General features: G+C 56.9%; 1 non-coding gene across 1 annotated transcript; it reads right to left on the bottom strand.

Annotated features, from left to right (window-relative positions):
- Positions 1 to 348: 348 nt before the first annotated feature.
- On the bottom strand, positions 349 to 430 carry TRNAS-UGA (transfer RNA serine (anticodon UGA)). Its single transcript has one exon. It is a non-coding gene; the product is annotated as a tRNA-Ser (tRNA).
- Between the last annotated feature and the right edge of the window lie 7,889 nt (positions 431 to 8,319).

Here is an 8,319-nt window from a genome sequence, read left to right as displayed (position 1 = left end):
CTGGTCAGTTGTATTGTCATTGTGATAGTCAGTGCTTCCCTTCAGGGCCGGCCCTAGAGGGGTCCAGGGCAAATCCCATGGAGTCACTGACTTGGCTCCTTTCACACACTAGAGAGAGGAGCAGAACCAGGGTTATGGCTGATCTATGGGGCACTAGGTGAGTGGCAGAGGCTACAGGCACTGAGAGTTTGCCTGACACCTCAGGGACACAGGGGGAGGTGGTGTCCCAGGCATCTCTATGAAAAGAGCAGAAGAGGATTTACTTGGGGTAGGGAAAGACTTGAGAGTGTCTCAGGGGGTTGTACACATGGAATTGCTCGGATAAGATACTGGCTAAAACACAGACCTCGCTGTGAGCAGGATTTGAACCTGCACAGAGGAACCCTATTGGATTTCAACTCCAACACCTTAACCACTCAGCCATCACAGCTGAAGCATAAAGGTGCCCCAATGCCAGAGAAACTGGTAAAGAATCACAATGACCAGGTGTGAAGTCATCTGAACTACAGAATTCCCACCGCAAACCTGGCTCCCAAAGCACAGGGGGGATTTGGGTTTGTTCTCTTTGCTTAGCCATGTGCAGTCGCACAGAGAGCGCGTTTAAAAGTCTCCCCTCCCATAGAGCGGGAATAGGAAATTATTCTCAACTTGAAGCCTGATGCGCGGGAACTCTGCCCAGTCCATTGGCAGAGGTGGGGAGGGAACCCAGTGGCCCATCCCGCTCGAACAGCCACTGTCCAGTCCCATTGCAGAGCCAGGGAGGGAAGGAAGCTCCCAGCCCCCGTAGGAATGAACGGTCCCCACTCCCCTGGAAGAGCTGGGGAGGGAATGCAGAGCTCCGTCGCTGCAGGAACGGATGCTCCTCAGTCCCATCACAGAGCCGGGGAGAGAACCCAGCGCCCTGCCCCCGCTGGAATGGATGCTCCCCAATCCCCTCACAGAGTTGGGGAGGGAAGACAGCGCTCCCCCCCCCACTGGAACCGCCGCTCCGCAGTTCCCTCGCAGAGCTGGGGAGCGAACCCAGTGCTCCGCCCCCGCAGGAACAGCTTCTCCCCTGTCCCCTGGCAAAGCTGAGGAGGGAAGGCTGAGCCCCGTCTCTGTAGGAATGGCCACTCCCCATTCCCCTCGCAGAGCTGGGGAGGGAAAACAGTGCCCCATCCCTGCAGGAACGGACTTTTCCTAGTCCTCTGCCAGAGCTGGGGAGGGAATCCATCGCCCCACCCCCGCAGGAACGGCTGCTGCCCAGTTCCCTGGCAGAGCTGGAAGGAAACCCATTGCCCCGCTGCCCAGGAAAGGCCGCTCCCCAGTCTCCTCGCAGAGCTGGGGAGGGAAGGCAGTGCCCCGCCCCCGCAGGGACGGCCTGTACCCAGTCCCCTCACAGAGCTGGGAAGGAAACCCAGCGCCCCGTCGCCACTGGGACCTCCGCTCCCCAGTCCCCTTTCAGAAGTGGGGAGGGAAAGCAGCGCGCCACCCCTGCAGGAACAGCCACTCCTCATCCCCCTGGCAGAGCTGGGGAGGGAACCCAGCGTCTCGCCCCCGTAGGAACTACTGCACCCCAGTCTTCTCGGGGAGCTGGGGAGAGAAAGCAGCGCCTCGCCCTCGCTGGAATGTCAGCTTCGCAATCTGCTCGCAGAGGTGGGGAGGGAAGGAAGCGCTCCACTCCCGCAGGAAAGACCAGGTCCCAGTTCCCTAACAGAGCTGGGAGAGGAATCCAGCGCCCCACCCCCGCAGGAACGGCCGCTCTCCCGTGCCCTCGCAGAGCTGGGGAGGGAAGGCAGTGCCTCGCTCCAGCAGGAACGGCCATTACCCAGTCCCCTCAAAGAGCTGGGGAGGGATCCCAGCTCCCCGCCCCTGCAGGAACAGCAGCTCCTCCATTCCCTCGCACAGCTGGGGAGGGAGGGGAACGCCCCGCCCCCGCAGGAACAGCCGCTCCCCAGTCCCCTCGCAGAGCTGGTGAGGGATGGCATAGCCCGCCCCCACACGAATGTCCGCTCCCCATTCCCCTCGCACAGCTGGGGAAGGAAGGGAGCTCCCGCCCCCGAAGGAACAGCCGCTCCCCAGTCCCTTCGCACGACTGTGGAGGGAACACAGCACTCCGCCCCTGCAGGAACGGCTGCTTCCCAGTCCCATCGCAGTACTGGGGAGGGAACACAGCGCTCCGCCCCCGCAGGAACGGCCGCTCCCCAGTGCCCTCACAGAGCTGGAGAGGGAACACAGCGCCCCGCCCCTGAAGGAACGGCCACCTCCAACCCCCTCTCAGAACTCGAGTGGGAAAGCAGCCCACCCACCCCTCTGGAATGGCGGCCCCACAGTCCCCTCGCAGAGCTGCGGAGGGAGGCAGCGCCCCGCCCCAGCAGGAACGGCCGCTCCCCAATCCCCTGGCAGAGCTGGGGAGGGAAGGCAGCACCCCGGCCCACTTGAACGGTCGCTCCCCAGTCCCCTGGCAGAGCTGGGAAGGGAAAGAGCGCCCTACCCCTGTTGCAGGCACAGAGGGGGCCCGAGGCAAGCAGCAGTGGTTTGTGCCTGGAGTGCTTAGCGCCAATGAACACACACCAGGGTGGAGAAGCAAACAAAGTTTATTTGAGATCTCAAAGCGGTGCTGGGAGACTTGACATGCCTCAGATCCAGCCCCCTACACAAGCGGCTTCCTCCCTTTATATCCCAGTTGCTTTCTGAGAACTATTTCTTGCTGACTAGCTGATCTCTCACTCCCCCATCCTGTCCCATCCAGCTGCAGTGTCTTTTCTCACTCAATCCTTTGTCTTCCCCCTTCCTCCCCCCTCTCAGCTGCTGAGACATGGATACTGTATCTAAAAGTGACCTTGAAACTTGCTTCAATTCAGCTCCAGTGTGTTACAGCAGGGAACTGGCTGTTACAATCAGAAAAGTAACTGCTGACAGTACATTTTACAGCTCTGAACATATTAGGTTACACTAGGTTACACAAAGTGTTAAACATGGAGGAACATTGGTTCATTGAGGTCTACAACAGGAGGGCTTCATTGACACTTGTGGTCTACCACCCTGCCGAGTTACCTAGGGTTATGCCTAGTGACACCAACACCCCTGCAGGAACGGGTCGCTCCTCACTCCCCTCGCAGAGCTTGGAGGGAACCTAGGGCCCCACCCCCACTGGAATGGCTGCTCACCAGTCCCCTCGCAGAGCCGGGGATGGATCCCAGCGCCCCGCCCCTGCTGGAACTGCCACTGCCCAGTCCCCAGGTAGAGTTGGGTAGGGAAGGCAGCTCCTTACCCACGCTGGACTGGCCGCTCCCCAGTCCCATAGCAGAGTCGGGGATGGAGTCCAGCGCCCCGCCCCTGCTGGAACTACCACTGCTCAGTCCCCAGGTAGAGCTGGGTAGGGAAGGCAGCTCCTTACCCCCGCTGGACTGGCCGCTCCCCAGTCCCATCGCAGAGTCGGGGATGGAGTCCAGCACCCCGCCCCTGCTGGAACTGCCACTGCCCAGTCCCCAGGTAGAGCTGGGTAGGGAAGGCAGCTCTTTACCCCCGCTGGACTGGCCGCTTCCCAGTCCCATCGCAGAGCTGGGAAGGGAACCCAGCGCCCCAACCCTGGAGGAATGACAGCTGCCCAGTGTGATGGAGTAGGGGCTGTCTGTGTGGGGGATGGGAGAGTCGGGGATGTCTTCAGGTGAGGGAGCGGATCTTTAACCCTGTAACCTGAGTCAGGTAGGAGGGAGGGGGATAGCACCTTTTCCTGGGAAGCTGGACAAAGGAATCTGCCGGCTGGAGGAGGGGCAGTTCAGTTTCAGTTTTGGGCTAGGTGAGGGGAATTCATGGGATCCTATGCTGGACCCAAGCACCCTGAAACTCCAGAAGGACTCGATTGAGGGGTCCTGACTGTGCCTGCAAGCTCTGCTGTAACCTGCATTCCTGTTGTCCAATAAACCTTCTGTTTTACTGGCTGGCTGAGAGTTACTGTGAGTCCCAGGAAGAGGGGTGCAGGACCGGACTCCTCCACATTCTGTGACACCCAGTCCCCTCACAGAGCTGGGAGGGGAACCCAGCACCCTGCTGCCGCAGGAATGGCTGCTCCCCAGTCCCCTCGCAGAGCTGGGGAGGGAAACCAGTGCTCCGGCCCCGCAGGAATGGCCACTCCCTAGTTCCCTGCAAAAGCTGGAGAGGGAAGGCAGCCCCCCGCCCCTGCTGGAACGGCCGCTCCGCAGTGCCCTCCCAGAGCTGGGAAGGGAACCCAGTGCCTCACCCAGTGCCCCACCCACAACTCTCCTGGCAGAGCTGGGGAGTTAAGGCACAGCCCCGCCCCCGCTTCACCAGCCGCTCACCAGTCCCCTCGCAGAGCCGGGGAGGGAAGGCAGCGCCCCGTCTCCGCAGGGATGGCCTCTTCCTAGTTCCTTCACAGAGCTGGGGAGAGAAGGCAGCGCCTCGCCCCTGCTGGAACGGCTGCTCCCCATTCCCATTGCACAGCTGGGAAGGGAACATAGCGCCCCACCACCGCAGGAATGACCACTGCCCAGTCCCTTCCCAGAGCTGGGAGGGGAACCCAGCACCTGGCCCCCGCAGGAACGGCCGCTCTCTAGTCCCCTCGCAGAGCTGGGGAATGAAGGCAGCGCCCCGCCCCCGCCGGAATGGCTGCTCCCTAGTTTCATCTCAGAGCTGGGAAGGGAGGGCAGCAAACCGCCCCCACAGGCACGGTCACACCCTAGTCCCCTCGCAGATCTGGGGAGGGGAGGCAGCTCCCCACCATCCCTGGTACGGCCTATCCCCAGTCCCCTCTCAGAGCCGGGGAGGGAACCCAACACGCAGCACCCTCAGGAACGGCCGCTCCCCAGTGCCCTCGCAGACCCATGGAGGGAACCCAGCTCCCCGCCCCCGCATGGTCGGTGGCTCCTCAGTCCCCTGGCAGAGCTGGGGAGGGAACACAGCGCCCCGCCCCCGCTGGAATGGCTGCTTCCCAGTCCCCTCGCAGAGCTAGGGAGGGATGGCAGTGCCCCGCCCCTGCTGGAATGGCAGCTTCCCAGTCCCATCGCAGAGGTGAGGAGGGAAGGCAGCTACCTGCCCCCGCAGGAACGGCCGCTCCCCAGTCCCCTCGCAGAGCTGGGGAGAGAAATCAGTCCCCAGTCCCACTGCACAGCTGGGGAGGGAAGGAAGCGCCCCGACCACACTGGAACGGCCACTCCTCAATCCCCTTGCAGAGCCAGGGAGGGAACATAAAGCCCCACCCCCACTGGAATGGCTGCTCCCCAGTCCCCTGGCAGAGCTGGGGAGGGAAGGAAGTGCCGCACCCCCACAGGAATGACAGCTCCCCAGTGGCCTTGCAGAGCTGGGAAAGGAACCGAGCTCCCCGTCCCCGCAGGAACGGCCGCTTCCCAGTCCCCTCGCACAGCTGCCGAGGGGAGGCAGTGCCCCAATCCCGAAGGAACGGCCACTCCCCAGTCCCCTGGCAGAGCTGGGGAGGGAAACAGAGCCCCACCCCTGCAGAAATGGCCGCTTCCCTGTCCCTTCGCAGAGCTGGGGAGGGAACCCAGCGCCCCACACCCGGAGGAACGACAGCTGCCCAGTTCCCTCACAGAGCTGGGAGGGGAACCCAGCGCCCCACACCCGCAGGAACGGCCACTCCCCAGTCCCCTCGTAGAGCTGGGGAGGGAACCCAGCACCACGCCCCCACAGGAACGGCTGCTCCCCAACTCCCTGGCAGAGCTGGCTATGGAAGGAAGCGCTCTGCACCCGGAGGAACGGCCGCTCCCCATTCCCATCGCATAGCTGGGGAGGGAAGGCAGCGCCCCGCCCCCGCTGGCACCGCCGCTCCCCAGTCCCCTCGCAAAGCTGGGAAGGGAACCCAGTGCCCCGCACCAGCAGGAATGGTCACTTTCCAGTCCCCTCGCAGACCTGGTGTGATGTTATGAATATAATATAATATCTCATTGAAAGGAGACAGGGCCAGAAAGAGTTAATTAACTCATCTCACCAACTGACCTGACCCATGAGTGAACCTTAAGAACTGGATAGCAAGATATGTAAATGAATAGAGCTTTGAAATGCAAGTCTGCATTGTTAGAGGTAGAAGGGGAGGTGTTTCCTCAGATCTTGTGATGTAAGCAAACAAGTCTTGTCTATTGCTATAGTTTTAATTTAAAGATCAAAAAAGGAATATTAGCATTTAAGATGATACTTGAGTGAAATAGTATTATTGTCTATATGTCTCTTTGAAGGTCATGGTAACCTGTATCTGAACTGTTTAATGGATAAATTACTCTGTGCTAATTGCTAGGATGTTTGGGAGAAGGAGTTAAGCCTATTGTTTTCTAAGGCCGAAAGGCTGCTAGAAATGTATAAGAAGCCTGGGACACGATCCTTCTTCATCTCAAATCTGCTTTGGGTTTCAAGAAGGGGAAACCTTAAGCCACAAGGAATGAGATCCCCAGTCATTGACTGGAGCCACCCTGAGTATGGACATTGGACTATAACCTATGGATTATTTCTAAAAGGACTTTTGGCTACTACAAGCTCACCTCTACTATGTATCTGAACCTCAAAAATTGAATTCAAGTCTGTATGTGTATTAATCTTTTAACCAACACTCTCTTTCTTTTCTTTTCTAATACATTTTAGCTTAGTTAACAAGATTTGGCTATAGCGTGTATTGTGGGTAAGCTCTGAGTTATAATTGAACCTGGGTTTGTGGTTGATCCTTTGGGATTGGAAGAACCTTTTCTTTTATATGATGAAGTAAGATTTTCAGGAATCATCATCATATCTGATAGGTGTGTCTGGACGGAGGCCTGAGGCTGGGCACTTTAAGGAAACTGCATGGTTTGGACTTCTAAGTAACCAGTGAGGTACTATAGAAGCTGTTTTGGGCTGGCTTGGTAAATCTAAGTATTGGAATAATCACCAGCATTTGGGGTTTGTCTGCCCCTTTTTGTTTGCAGTTCACCCTGATTGAGTGACGTCAGCTGGCTCCCACGGGCAGCACCGTCACAGTGGCGTAGTCGTGCTAGTATCCGTAGAACCAGGTCAATTAAGCTTTGGGTCAGAACCCGATGCTATCCAAATTGGAATTTTGGTATTGAGAGATTGGTTAGTTAAAGAGCAGTTGCAATGGGTGAGCAAAGAGCATATGAGGGTCTTGACAAAAGAGCCCTGGAGGATTTGTGTTCAGAAAAGGGGATAAGCTTTAGAAAGATGCTACAAATCAAGAACTGAGATATCTGTTAACGGCCAGTGATCAGGAGGCAGGAGCACAGCCCTTACCTGACACTACAGAAACTGCAGAAGCAATTCGAATAAAAAAGGCAGCAGATAAACTGCAACTGGAGCATAAACAGAAACTAGCAGATCTTCGATTGCTGGAAAGGCAAAAAATAGCTGAATTAGAAAGAGAAGCTGCTGAGAGAAAGAAAGAGGCTGATGAAAGAGAAGAAACAGCTCGTAAGGGGCGTCTGGAATTACTGGCTTCAGAGGAGAGAGTTCGAAAGATGGAACAGGAAACAGCCAAACTTGGGCTTCAAGTAATAGAGGAGAGGAGAAAGTCATCGCCACCTGGTACTCCACTTACCCACCGCCATGAGAAGACCTGGGAAAGAATATGTCCCATCTACAATGATACTGAAGATATAGAGGAGTTTTTGTGTACCTTTGAACGCCTCTGCCATCTGTACCAGATCCCCGATGATCAGCGAATGCCTGTCCTGCTGACCAGACTGACTGGAAAAGCCAGGGAGGTATTTAATGATTTGGGGGAACAAGAAGCCTTGGGTTATGGGCGGTTTAAAGATTCTGTGTTAAGGTGGTTCAAGGTTACTCCTGATTCTTACAGAGTTAAGTTTAGAAAGTTTAAGATGTCTAATGATTGTACTTTTGTAGAATGTGCTCATAAGCTGATGGGTTTTGTTAAAAAGTGGGTGATGGGAGCAAAGGTACATGGGAGTTTTGAAAAGCTGCTGAATTCAATAACTTTGGAACAGTTCTTAAACATTGTGCCTGACCATGTGAGAGCAGCTGTGTGTGATAGGGACCCTGAGTCAGTCCTATGGGCTGCAGAGATTGTGGATGCCCATACCCAAAACAGGGCTCAAGAAGGCTATAAACCCCAGCGGAAAACTAGCCACCATTCTCCCCAGTTCAAGAGGAGGCAAGGATTTAAAGGTAAACCTGGCCCCAACTCTTATAAGGTGGCTCATGGGGGCCCACAGGGTAGGAACTCTCACTCCGAAAATAAACCAGTTAAATGCTATCACTGTGGTATGCTTGGCCACATAAGACCAGATTGCCAGACCCTAAAGGGAAGCCCAAAAACAGCAACTCCGAGAGCCACAGTAAATGCCAGCTCCATTACCCTGA

The sequence above is a fragment of the Gopherus flavomarginatus genome, chromosome 8, assembly GCF_025201925.1.
Source record: "Gopherus flavomarginatus isolate rGopFla2 chromosome 8, rGopFla2.mat.asm, whole genome shotgun sequence".
NCBI classification, from domain to species: domain Eukaryota; kingdom Metazoa; phylum Chordata; order Testudines; family Testudinidae; genus Gopherus; species Gopherus flavomarginatus.
The sequence above is the reverse complement of the archived record's forward strand: the minus strand, read 5'-3'. Positions and strand labels throughout refer to the sequence as shown.